The sequence below is a fragment of the Triticum dicoccoides genome, chromosome 5A, assembly GCF_002162155.2.
Source record: "Triticum dicoccoides isolate Atlit2015 ecotype Zavitan chromosome 5A, WEW_v2.0, whole genome shotgun sequence".
Classification (NCBI taxonomy): domain Eukaryota; kingdom Viridiplantae; phylum Streptophyta; class Magnoliopsida; order Poales; family Poaceae; genus Triticum; species Triticum dicoccoides.
The window spans coordinates 437,901,278-437,915,538 of record NC_041388.1 but is presented as its reverse complement, the minus strand read 5'-3'; the positions used below and the strand labels follow the sequence as shown (position 1 = coordinate 437,915,538).

Genomic DNA, 14,261 nt, shown 5'->3' with positions numbered 1-14,261 from the left:
GGGGGGGGTAGGCGCGCCCCCCTACCTCGTGTCTTCCTCGTTGATTGCTTGACGTAGGGTCCAAGTCCTATGGATCATGTTCGTTCCAAAAATCACGTTCCCGAAGGTTTCATTCCGTTTGGACTCCGTTTGATATTCTTTTTCTGCGAAACCCTAAAATAGCCAAAAAACAGCAATTCTGGACTAGGCCTCCGGTTAATAGGTTAGTCCCAAAAATAATATAAAAGTGTATAATAAAGCCCAATAATGTCCAAAACCAGATATAATATAGCATGGACAATAAAAAATTATAGATATGTTGGAGACGTATCAAGCATCCCCAAGCTTAATTCCTACTCGTCCTCGAGTAGGTAAATGATAAAAACATAATTTTTGATGTGGAATGCTACTTGGCATAATTTCAATGTAATTCTCTAATTGTGGTATGAATATTCAGATTCGAAAGATTCAAGACAAAAGTTTAATATTGACATAGAAATAATAATACTTCAAGCATACTAACTAAGCAATTATGTCTCTTCAAAATAACATGGCCAAAGAAAGTTATCCCTACAAAATCATATAGTCTAGCTATGCTCCATCTTCACCACACAAAGTATTCAAATCATGCACAACCCCGATGACAAGCCAAGCAATTGTTTCATACTTTTGGTGTTCTCAAACTTTTTTAATCTTCACGCAATACATGAGCGTGAGCCATGGACATAGCAATATAGGTGGAATAGAATGGTGGTTGTGGAGAAGGCAAAAAGGGAGAAGATAGTCTCACATCAACTAGGCGTATCAACGGGCTATGGAGATGCCCATCAATAGATATAAATGTGAGTGAGTAGGGATTGCCATGCAACAGATGCACTAGAGCTATAAGTATATGAAAGCTCAAAAAAAGAACTAAGTGGGTGTGCATCCAACTTGCTTGCTCACGAAGACCTAGGGCATTTTGAGGAAGCCCATCATTGGACACTAGTAGAAAAAGGGTCAAATGTGAAGCACATTAGTGCCGGTTTGAATTTGAGCCGGCACTAATGTGTCCATTAGTGCCGGTTCCAACGGCTAGGTGGGCGGGCATCATTAGTACCGGTTCGTGGTGAACCTTTAGCACCGGTTCGTGCCACGAACCGGTACTAAAGTGAGTGGTGGAAGGATGTTGTCAGTCCGGGGCCCCTCCAGCACCTTTAGTACCGGGTCGTATCACGAACCGGTACTAAAGGTCGTCCTACATGCACCCTTCGTCCACCCGAGCTCGCTCTGTTCTTCCCCTTTCCCCTCTCCTCTTTGTTCTTTCCCTCTTCCTCTCAAGATCATCACACATTTTGCCCAAAATTTGTCAAGATTTGAAGGCTCCCATCCATTCAAATGATCACAAAGGTTAGCAAATTTGTCCTTTCATCTCCCATTGCTAGATTAGGTCGTGCAATGCTTTATATAGTGATTGATTTTTGAGTTTAGTAATTTGGGAGGAATTATATATATGTGCTAGTATTTGATTTATATGCAATCTGAGGTAAAAAATAACACTTATTTTGCATATGTAGGTGTGGTTTACTCAGTGCCTTCTAAATCTCCGTCGTAACCACCGTCGATCGCCCGCAACGTCCCATCGCTGGCACCACCTTGTGGTGAGCCTCTTGTTCATGAATGTTTTATATAAAAAATTGATGTTTGTGTGATTTGGATATATAGTTACTCGTATAATTATCTTACCCATACGTTGTTTGTTATACATAGTGCCATGGTTTTGATATCCGTCCCCGTCGGCCCTCATCCGGGTTATGATTCGGATGTGGTATATTCTCTTTTAAAACTATTTTTGTTGCATTTCGTGTTTATGACAAATTATGCCCATCAAGTTGACATAGATATTTGTATGTAGGAGGTAGTTGAACCGGAAATTCCAACCGACCATATTGTCGAGAGGTTAAATTTTGTTGAAAGAGAAAACGAGGATTTGAAGAAAAAATTGAAAAGAATTGAGGGGGAGAAGATGGAATTGGAGTTGCATGTTGCCGATGTCATCGATGATCACAAGATTAAGATGGAGAAAATGCGCTTGAAGATTAGAAAGATTAGAAAATATGCCATTCATAGTGAGGCTTGGTATCATTATGCTGTTGGATCAATTGTTACCTTAGTTGCGATCTTGATCGCATTTGTTGTTGCATTTAAATTCTTTAGCTAGAGAGTTATTTGTTTGTTGCATTTAAGTGTTGTATGAACTTTATGTATTGTATGAATTTGGTGTTTTCGGTGCTGTGTATTAAAGATGAGTCGGCAATGGATGTACGATGACCGATGCTCTCCCGAGTTCATTAATGGCGTGCATACTTTTCTGCTTGCGGCTGAGGCAAACAAGCGGGCGGATAGCTTTATGCCTTGTCCATGTGCTGGCTGTAAGAATGGTCACAATTACTCTACGTCAAGAACCATTCACGTCCACCTGTTTGAGTCCAGTTTCATGCCCCACTATAATGTTTGGACCAAGCACGGAGAAAGAGGGGTTATGATGGAAGACAATGAAGAAGAAGAGGATGACGACAGCTATCCTGGCCATGGGTTCCCTGAATACGATGATACAACAATGAGGGAAGAAGCTGAGCCGGTAATGCGGGAAGAAGCTGAGCCGGCAATGTAGGAAGAAGTTGAAGAAGAGACATCAGATGAGCCCATTGATAATCTAGGTCAGGCCATTGCCGATGCAAAGATAAACTGCGCAAGTGATTTGAAGAAGAAGAAGTTGCAGCGCATGTTAGAGGATCACAAAAAATTGTTGTACCCGAATTGCGTAGGTGGCAAGAAAAAGCTGGGCACCACACTGGAATTGCTGCAATGGAAGGCAGAGAATGGTGTATCTGACAAGGGATTTGGAAAGCTGCTGGTAATGATAAAGAATATGCTTTCAAAGGACAACGAATTGCCCGAGAGTACGTACGAAGCAAAGAAGGCTGTCTGCCCTCTAGGGTTAGAGGTGCAGAAGATACATGCATGCCCTAATGATTGCATCCTCTACCGCGATGAGTACGAGGATTTGAACGTTTGCCCGGTATGCAGTGCCTTGCGCTATAAGATCAGCCGCGATGACCCTGGTGATGTCGAGGGCGAGCGCCCTAGGAAGAAGATTCCTGCCAAGGTGATGTGGTATGCTCCTATAATACCACGGTTGAAACGTTTGTTCCAAAACAAAGAGCATGCCAAGGCGATGCAATGGCACAGAGAAGACCGTAAGAAAGACGGAAAGTTGAGAGTACCCGCTGACGGGTCGCAGTGGAGAAAAATCGAGAGAAAGTACAGGAAGGAGTTTGCAGATGACGCAAGGAATGTATGGTTTGGTCTAAGCGCAGATGGCATTAATCATTTTGGGGAGCAGAGCAGCAACCATAGCACCTGGCCTGTGACTCTATGTTTGTATAACCTTCCTCCTTGGTTGTGCATGAAGCGGAAGTTCATTATGATGCCAGTGCTCATCCAAGGCCCTAAGCAACTCGGCAACGACATTGACGTGTACCTAAGGCCATTAGTTGAAGAACTCTTACAGCTGTGGAATGGAATAGGTGTACGTGCGTGGGATGAGCACATGGGGGAAGAATTTGACCTAAAGGCGTTGCTGTTCGTGACCATCAATGATTGGCCTGCTCTCAGTAACCTTTCAGGACAGACAAACAAGGGATACCGCACATGCACGTATTGTTTGGATGATACCGACAGTATATATTTGGCTAATTGTAAGAAGAATGTGTACCTTGGACATCGTCGATTTCTTTCGAGCAGGCATACCGTAAGAAAGAAAGGCAAGCATTTCAAAGGTGAGGCGGATCACCGGACGAAGCCTCGCCACCGTACTGGTGCTGTTGTATATGATATGGTCAAGGATTTGAAGGTAGTCTTTGGAAAGGGTCCTGGTGGACAACCTATTCCGAATGACGCTGATGGACGCGCACCCATGTGGAAGAAGAAATCTATATTTTGGGACCTGCCCTATTGGAAAGACCTAGAGGTCCACTCCGCAATCGACGTGATGCACATGACGAAGAATCTTTGCGTGACCCTGCTTGGCTTCTTGGGCGTGTATGGGAAGACAAAAGATACACCTGAGGCACGGGAGGACCAGCAACATATGCACGGAAAAGACGGCATACATCAGGGTCATGCTAGCTACGCTCTTACCAAAGAAGAGAAGGAAATCTTTTTTGAATGTCTGCTCAGTATTAAGGTACCGTCTAGCTTCTCGTCGAATATAAAAGGAATAATAAACATGGCAGAGAAAAAGTTCCAGAACTTGAAGTCTCATGACTGCCATGTGATTATGACGCAACTGCTTCCGGTTGCATTGAGGGGGCTTCTACCGGAAAACGTTCGATTAGCCATTGTGAAGCTATGTGTATTCCTCAATGCAATCTCTCAGAAGGTAATCGATCCAGAAATCATACCAAGGTTAGAGAATGATTTGGTGCAATGTCTTGTCAGTTTTGAGTTGGTGTTTCCACTATCCTTCTTCAACATCAAGACGCACATCCTAGTTCACCTATGCGAAGAGATTAACGTTTTGGGTCCTGTATTTCTACACAATATGTTCCCCTTTGAGAGGTTCATGGGAGTCTTAAAGAAATATGTTCATAACCATGCTAGGCCAGAAGGAAGCATCTCCAAGGGCCATGAAAATGAGGAGGTCATTGAGTTTTGTATTGACTTTATTCCTAACCTTAAGCCGATTGGTGTTCCTGGATCGCGGCAGAAGGGCAGACTAGATGGAAAAGGCACGCTAGGAGGGGATCAAATAATATGTATGGACGGACATTCTCTGAAGCACACTACACAATTCTACAAAATTCCGCCTTGGTGGCTCCGTATATGGACGAACACAAGAATTTTCTATGCTCCAAACACCCGGAGCGGTCTGATGACTAGATTACATGTGAACAAACCAGGAGTTTCGCCGGCTGGTTGCAGACACGTACCATGCATGACGCCTCTATTAAAGATGACCTGTACTCGCTGTCCTAGTTACCATCTTCTAATATAATGACTTTCAAAGGGTACGAGATAAATGGTAATACATTTTACACGATCGCCCAAGATAAGAAGAGCACCAACCAAAACTGTGGTGTCCGCTTTGATGCAACAACCAAGACGAGAAAGGAAATATATTATGGTTACATAGAGGAGATATGGGAACTTGACTATGGACGTGGTTTGAAGGTCCCTTTGTTTCGGTGCAAATGGGTCAATATGACACAAGGCGGGGTAACGGAAGACCGGTAGTATGGAATGACAACAGTGGATCTCAACAATCTTGCGTATGCAGACGAACCATTCGTCCTAGCTAATGATGTGGCACAGGTTTTCTATGTGAAGGATATGTCTACCAAGCTGAGAAAAAGAAAAGATAAGGAAGCGAATGCATCATACGATGAGCCAAAGCGCCACATAGTTCTTTCTGGGAAGAGAAACATCGTGGGAGTGGATGACAAGATAGACATGTCAGAAGATTATGAAAAGTTTGATGAAATTGCTCCATTCACAGTGAATATTGACCCGAGCATCCAGTTAAATGATGAAGATTTTCCATGGCTACGGCGCAAAGGGACACACGCGAAGAAAAAGTTTCACACCCAAAGATCTATGATGTGATCGACTTCACTATCATCACTTTCTTCCGTGTTTCACACCCAGGAGGGAATCTCTGTAATAGTTAGGGTAGTTATGTGTTTTGGCATTTGAAACGCGGAGAAATTTTATGTGCAAACAAATTCTTTCATGCATTTACTGATTTTTTTCAGCTAAATGACCCTGAAATTGAAAAGCATTTCAAATGAACTCAGAAAAGGTTGAAAGTTGGCATGGTATCATAATTTCACCCACATAGCATGTGCAAAAAAGTAGAGAGGGTTACCGCAAAAACTGGATGCACTTCGTGTACAAAATGGACAATCTCTTTCGAAGTATCAGGGTTTCGGACGAAAACTCATCCGTTACAGAGGCATTTCATTTTTTAAATAACCTAAGCATTACCAAATTGAATATAATGATAAAACACACTAATATTAAACATAAGAAAAAAAATCACTGAAAAATCTATTTTCAAAGTTAAGTTATTCACAAACTAGTGATTCACACAAATTTCAGATTATTCAAAATTTAAAATATTCAAATTTGTAAACTACCGGCACTAACAGAAAGTTTGTAATTTTTTGTACCTAAAGCAAAAATATTCACAAAGAAACTCTAAATACATCAAAAAACAACTAAAAAATAAATAAAACAAAATTAAATAAAGCAAAAAAAAATAAGAAAATAAAAAATCCCGCCTACTGCGCCACAGCGGCCTGCATACGACTAGAAACCCAACCTGTTGTTGGGCCAGGATGCAGGCCCGCAAAGGCCCAGTAGGCCCACAGGCAGCACAGAACATTTAGGCCCAGTAGGCCTGCTTTGGAGAGGAGCTCGAGAGAGCTACCGTACTGGGGCTTATAAACTAGTGCGGACGCCCCTCGGCTAGCGAGGTGGGACTAAACATTTCACACCGCACCTGCGCCAGCGCACCCCCTTTAGTACCGGGCGGTGGCTCAAACTGATACTAAAGGGGAGGGTCTTTAGTACCGGTTGGAGCCACCACCCGGTACTAAAGGGGTGTCGTTCCCGCCGCTTGGCCTGGCCAAAACAGACCTTTTGTACCGGTTCGTGGCTCCAACCGGTACTAAAGGTTGTTCTATATAAGAAAACACTTCAAAAAATTTGCCAGTTTCTCATCTCTCCCTCTGCTTCTTTCTCCTCTGCCTCGTCGCCGCCGCCCCTCGCCGCCGCCCCCGTCACCGTCCGTCGCCGCGCCCCGCCCTGTCCTCCTGTTGTCCCCGGCGCCCGGCCCGTCCCCGTCCCCGTCGTCGCCGCCCCGTCCCCATCCCCGTCATCACCGCCCATCTCCGTCCCCGTCGCCGCCCCCCTGTCGTCGCGCCTCGCCGGTGAGCTCCTGCTCCGGCCGCCATGTACCACACACACACACACATTATTATAGAAATGTTAGCAATTTTTCTGTTTTTCAGTTATAGAAATATTAGAAATGTTAGTTATATAGAATTTTTTTAGTTATAGAACTATTAGAAATTTTAGTTATATAAAATGTTAGTTATATAGAAATGTTTTTTAGTTATAGAAATATTAGATTCCAGCGGGCTATGCTCGTGTCTTGGTTGATGAGGTGGTGGACCAATATTCGGGGCTAGAGCTTGACATTCCTGGAGGTGACGAGGAGCACACACTGGGAGAGGCCAACCATCGTATCATCCTATGGAGAAAGGATTGCATCATCTTTCGAAGGCCACCGACACCGCATCAGCCGACTCCTTGTCGAAGTCCGCCACCGAGCCAGCAGACTCCTGCTCCTCCAAGTCCACCAACGCGTCAGGCCCCTCCTCCTCCTCCAAGTCTGGCAAAGCGTCAGGCCACTCCTCCTCCAAGTCCGGCATAGCTTCAGGCCACTCCTCCTCCTCCAAGTCCGACAAAGCGTCAGGCCACTCCTCCTCCAAGTCCGGCACAACTTCAGGCCACTCCTCCTCCTCCAACTCAGCCACGTCAGCCATCTCTGCCGCCTCAGCAATCACGGAAGAGAGCCGCCTCAGCTATGGTGCATAGCGGTACAAGTCGAGGTAGTACTGGAGGTACAGGCGGAGGCAAGCGATTTCAATATGGTCCAAGCAGCCTCGTGCCTCTTCCCTAGAGGCCTTACGACAAGTCCGAGGAGGAAAAGGCAGCCATATCGAAGCCCGAGGTGGAAGCCCATTTTGCACCGAAACCGCCACCGCCGCCAAGGGAGAAAGTGCCTGAGGAAAAGATTGACCACTTCATTCGTATGGCTAGAGCACCAGCTCCCAAGCCTGTTGACACAGACTATGGGCGCACCTCAGGAAGTTAAATCGAGCACGTCTATAGAAAGAGGCGAGCTCGAGCTCGAGCAAATCAGCTGGCAAAAGAAGCAGTAAAACCATTCCCCAGCTGGGAGAACAGGCGGCGCAATCAATCCCCCCGCTTGTTGTGCCAACAACACATGAGAGTATGCGCGCCCAATATTATTGTGGGCCAACCGTTAACGTTCCCGGGCTAGGCGATGTGGTAATAACCGAGGAGCATATTGAGCAGGCTGAAAGGCTCATGATCACTGTTGGACAACTCCTCGATATCAAGCCCATGTCTCTGATTAGAGAGGATGAAATAAAATGGAAATATGTCCGGGGCCAACCTTTGGTCGAGCCAGACGAGGTCAATAAGCTCCCAATGAGAATGTATGAATTGCATCAATGGTACATGGACATTACCAAGATTTCCAATCGAGAGTCCCTCATGGTGAATGTCAAGAAGGATCATTACTTCCATGAGAAAGCTGTGTCCGTTGAGTATTCAGAACTATTTCAGTTATACAATCAAGACGCACTCGACAAATCTATCGTTAGTTGCTATTGTATGTAAGTGATTTCTTTCTGTAATTTAAGTCTCAAGCTAGCTGTAATGATCATTTTGATCAATCATTACCTGTAATTATCCTCACTATGGCATTGGGTTCATTGACCCAAATACCATTAATGAATACACATGGAAATTAGATGCATATTATGAAAAAAGTGTAGAGGAAAGCATGCTAGAGTTCTTCAAGCACCTCAATACCAATGAAGATATACTACTTCCTTACAACTTCGAGTGAGTCACACTGTCTTGTACTACAAATTCTGTTTTTGCCTACTAGCTATCTACATGTTTTTGCTTACATATGCCCGCTTAATTAAGACATGCAAACGTGTGTGCATGCAGATTTCACTGGATCTTGTTAATCATTAAAGTTGATGAAGGAATAGTTGAAATACTGGACTCACTACTTAAAAAAGCAAGTGACTACACCATCTTGTTTGGGATAGTCAACAGGTAATTTCAATCATTATTAACTATATCTCGGCCAATTTAGTTCGTCATTTCCTGATATGAACTATTTAATAACCCCTTTATTCATTTTCTTTGTCGGCGGGCAGGGCTTGGGCAAAGTTCATCAGCGTCACTCCAGGCCAATGGAAACGAAAGATGAAATGGTATCGACCCAAGGTAAGTAATTAAGTAGTACTAGCTAGCTAGCTGCCATCTCTTTAATTATCATGCTTGATTAATTATTATCTGATCAACTTCCATTCTCGTAAAGGCCCTGAAGCAGGCGCCGGGGAATAATCTGTGTGCATACTATGTTTGCGAGAACATTCGCATGATGGCGTCCGAAAGAAGTAGATCTCAAAGACAGGACTGGGTACGTTTGTCAGAACACTATTCACAATTTTTACACCATTATCGATATCTAGTCACACAACTAATACACATGCATATTGATCTCCTTCTTAACAGTTCAGAGAGGTGCGGGAGAAGCTCCTAACAGAGGAGCGCATAGAAGCAATTAAAGAGGAAATAGCGGGATTTTTGCTCGAGCAGGTCATAGATCCCAAAGGAGAATACTATTACCCGCTACCGCCCCCATGAACCACTTCCAATTGTCATCGTGCTCCGAAGGCACCAATTAGGCTAATGCCACTGGCTCCGAAGGCGCCAATTAGGAGAAATTGTATATAGCTAGCTAATTGTATATATATACATGTGTGTATATATGTGTGAATTAATGGTGGTTGTGAGACATTCGATGATATATATATATATATATATATATATATATATATATATATATATATGATCGGTTCTACTAGAAATTCTATTTATATATATGCATACCGTGTATAATAGGTAGTATCGTAAAATACCAGCAAACGGAAACGAATTAAATGGAAAACACAAAATTAAATGAAAAATAAATCATAAACCCAAAACCCCCCAAACTTTTAATACCGGTTGGTGTCACCAACCGGTACTAAAGGGCTCCCTGCCCCCGGAGCTGGCTCGTGCCACGTGGTTGCCCTTTAGCACCGGTTCGTGCTGAACCGGTACTAAAAGGGGGGGGGGGCTTTAGTGCCCACACTTTAGTGCCGGTTACCGAACCGACACTAAAGGGCCTTATGAACCGGTGCTATTGCCCGGTTCTACACTAGTGGGAATATACAAGCCAAGTTCTATAATGAAAAATTCCCACTAGTATATGAAAGTGATAACATAGGAGACTCTATATCATGAAGATCATGGTGCTACTTTGAAGCACAAGTGTGGAAAAAAAGGATAGTAGTATTGCCCCTTTTTATTTATTCTCTTTTTTTGGCCTTCTTTTTTTATTTGGCCTTTCTCTTTTTTTCTTTTTTTGGGACAATACTCTATGAATGATGATCACCACACTTCTATTTATTTACAACTCAATGATTACAACTCGATACTAGAACAAAGTATGACTCTATATGAATGCCTCCGGCGGTGTACCGGGATATCAATGATGCATGAGTGACTTATATGAAAGAATTATGAATGGTGGCTTTGCCACAACTAAAATGTCAACTACATGATCATGCGAAGCAATATGACAAAGATGGAGCGTGTCATAGTAAACGGAACGGTGGAAAGTTGCATGGCAATATATCTCGGTATGGCTGTGGAAATGCCATGATAGGTAGGTATGGTGGCTGTTTTGAGGAAGGTATATGGTGGGTGTATGATACCAGCGAAAGGTGCGCGGTATTAGAGAGGCTAGCAATGGTGGAAGGGTGAGAGTGCGTATAATCCATGGACTCAACATTAGTCATAAATAACTCACATACTTATTGCAAAAATCTATTAATTATCGAAGCAAAGTACTACGTGCATGCTCCTAGGGGGATAGATTGGTAGGAAAAGACCATCGCTCGTCCCCGACCGCCACTCATAAGGAGGACAATCAATAAATACATCATGCTCCGACTTCTTAACATAACGGTTCACCATACGTGCATGCTACGGGAATCACAAACTTCAACACAAGCATTTCTCAAATTCACAACTACTCAACTAGCACGACTCTAATATCACCATCTCCATATCTCAAAACAATTATCAAGTTTCAAACTTCTCATAGTATTCAACACACTCATAAGAAAATTTTATTATTAATCTTGAATGCCTAACATAATTAAAGCAAATTACCATGCTATTTTGTAGGACTTGCAAAATAATCTAAGTGAATCATGGGAGAACAATGGTTTCTATAAAACAAATCTACCAACGTGCTCTAAAAGATATAAGTGAAGCACTAGAGCAAAAACTATATAACTCAAAAGATATAAGTGAAGCACATAGAGTATTCTAACAATTTCCGAATCATGAGTGTCTCTCTCAAAAAGGTGTGTGCAGCAAGGATGATTGTGGAAAACTAAGAAATAAAGACTCAAATAATACAAGACGCTCCAAGCAAAACACATATCATGTGGTAAATAAAAATATAGCTCAAAGTAAAGTTACCAATAGAAGTAGACGAAAGAGGGAATGCCTTCCGGGGCATCCCCATGCTTTGGCTTTTAGGTGTCCTTAGATTATCTTGGGGGTGCCATAGGCATCCCCAAGCTTAATCTCTTTCCACTCCTTGTTCCATAATCCATCAAATCTTTACCCAAAACTTGAAAACTTCACAACACAAAACTTAAAGTAGAAAATCTCATGAGCTCTCTTAGCGAAAGAAAACAAAACACCACTTCAAGGTACTGTAATGAACTCATTATTTATTTATATTGGTGTTAAACCTACTGTATTCCAACTTATCTATGGTTTATAAACTATTTTACTAGCCATAGATTCATCAAAATAAGCAAACAACACACGAAAACAGAATCTGTCAAAAACAGAACAGTCTGTAGTAATCTGTAGCTAATGCAAGATCTGGAACCCCAAAAAATCCAAAATAAATTTCTGGACGTGATGAATTTATCTATTAATCATCTGCAAAAATAATTAACTAAATATCACTTTCCAAATAAAAATGGCACAAGTTCTCGTGAGCGCTAAAGTTTCTGTTTTTTACAGCAAGATTAAAAAGACTTTCCCGAAGTCTTCCCAACGGTTCTACTTGGAAAAAACACTAATTAAACAAAAAAAACAAACAAAACAGAGGCTAGATAAATTATTTATTACTAAGCAGGAGAAAAAAGCAAGGAATAAAAATAAAATTGGGTTGCCTCCCAACAAGCGCTATCGTTTAACGCCCCTAGCTAGGCATGAAAGCAAAGATAGATCTAGGTATTGCCATCTTTGGAAGGCAATCCATAAGTGTATCTTATAATAGATTCATAAGGTAATTTAATTTTCTTTCTAGGGAAGTGTTCCATGCCCTTCCTTAACAGAAATTGGAATCTAATATTCCCTTCCTTCATATCAATAATTGCACCAATCGTTCTAAGGAAAGGTCTACCAAGAATAATAGGACATGAAGGATTGCAATCTATGTCAAGAACAATAAAATACACGGGCATATAATTCCTATTTGCAACAATAAGAACATCATTAATTCTTCCCGTGGGTTTCTTAATAGTGAAATCCGCAAGGTGCAAGTTTAAAGAGCAATCATCAAAATCACAGAAACCTAGCAAATCACACAAAGTTTTTGGAATCGTGGAAACAATAGCACCCAAATCACACAAAGCATAGCATTCATGATCTTTAATCTTATTTTTAGTAGTAGGTTCTTGTCGGATTTCGGGTTCCGGCAGACCCTTGAGGTTCGAACACTGGGGTGCGCGCGGAGATCTCTCCCCTACCGATCTACGTCTGATCCTCTCGTGTGGACTAAGATGAAAATAATGAACATCACAAGAGACACGAGGTTTATACTGGTTTGGGCCACCGTTGTGGTGTAATACCCTATGCCAGTGTGTGGTGTGGTGGGTTGCCTCTGGGGCTGATGATGAATAGTACAAGGGAAGAACAGCCTCGCGAGGGGTGTTCTTGAGCTGGTGCGGTGTGTTCTACTTAGTCTCCACTGGGTTCTTTTTTCTCTCCGCGAGGGTTCTACCAGATCTCTCTCCCTTCTCTCCTTCCTGCCCCCCTACTTTGTGGAGGCTAGCTCTACTTATAGAGGCCCTGGGCCTCTCCCCAAATAATGAGCGGGAAGGGCGCCAACATTTGGCCATTTTGAAGGGGAACATATAGTACAAGTTATCCTGACCAAAGGTGGTCTTCAGCTGCCAAAAGCACTGGTGATGATGCCGTATTGGGCTCCACGGTGACCTCCGTCTGGCCATCCGGCTGGTCTTGGTCTTGTTGCACCAGAATGGCAACCTTTGCCCGATGCCTTAGCCTGTGCTTGCCCCCTTTGCACCAAAGGGGAAACAAGGACACTGCGCAGGCCGGTGCCCGCCTGGCACCCGCCTAGTCTCGATCGTCATGGCTTGCATCACAGGTTCCTCGCGAGGTACCCATGCCTTGATCTCTCTGCCTCCTCGCGAGCCTGCCTGATGAGGCTGCCTCTGAGGAAGCTTCCTGTCGTCCGCCCCGCGAGGCTTGGCCCCTCGCGAGGGTCTTGAGCTTGAGCTGATGAAGATGGGCCACGCTGGGCCCCCTCTTGAGCCACGCCGCAGGCCGCAGGCAGGCAAGTCTGGGGACCCTCGTTCCCAGAACACCGACAGTAGCCCCCGGGCCAAGGCGCGCACGGGCTTGGCTTAGCAGAGAAGCGAAGGGGCAAGCACAAAGCGCCGTGGGCCCTAACAGCCTGCGGCCTTGGGAGCCTCGTGGCGACTGATTGGACGTGGGCGACTGCGCTTCCCACGACGCCTCGGCAACTGCACAACTTGACAAGTCCCTGAGACCAAGCAACTTGGAGGCGGCGAAGCTGACCGGGGCCATGCTCCTGAGGGAGTTCTTGGAGCACCGGGTGGCTCCGCTCCAGGAGCACCCGCTCCCACTGCGGAGGCTTGGAGGAGCAGACGCCGCCCGGCGCCTAAGCTCTGAGGCCCTGACCGACGAGGATCTGCCTGCGGCCCTCCATTCCTTGGTTGGGGGAGACATGGCGAGCCCGGTGGGCGCCCCCGTCCCCCTGTTCCTTCGTGATGACTGGGAGCAGGTGGTGAACGCCATGCCCACCTTCAACGGTGAGGGGCTGGTGCCGGCGGCAGCTCCTGAAGATCTGGCGGTCTTGGCGACGGTGAACTTGTCCTCCGGCAGCTCCAGCGGGGGAGAGGAGGAAGAAGAGGCGGAGGAGGAAGCGTCCGACTCGTAGGAGACTGGCGAGGATTGGGGGGAGTCCTTCCCTCGGCGCAGGTCCCAGGCCCTCCGCTCCATGCCGGACGACGACGAGGCCAGCGCCAGGCGAGGAGGGGGGGCTCTTCCTCGGTCACGAGGAA

The 14,261-nt window shown here is 44.5% G+C and overlaps 1 pseudogene; it reads left to right on the top strand.

The window, feature by feature from the left end:
* The first annotated feature begins 2,263 nt into the window (after positions 1–2,263).
* On the top strand, positions 2,264–4,096 carry LOC119302827 (annotated as a pseudogene).
* The last annotated feature ends 10,165 nt before the right edge of the window (positions 4,097–14,261 follow it).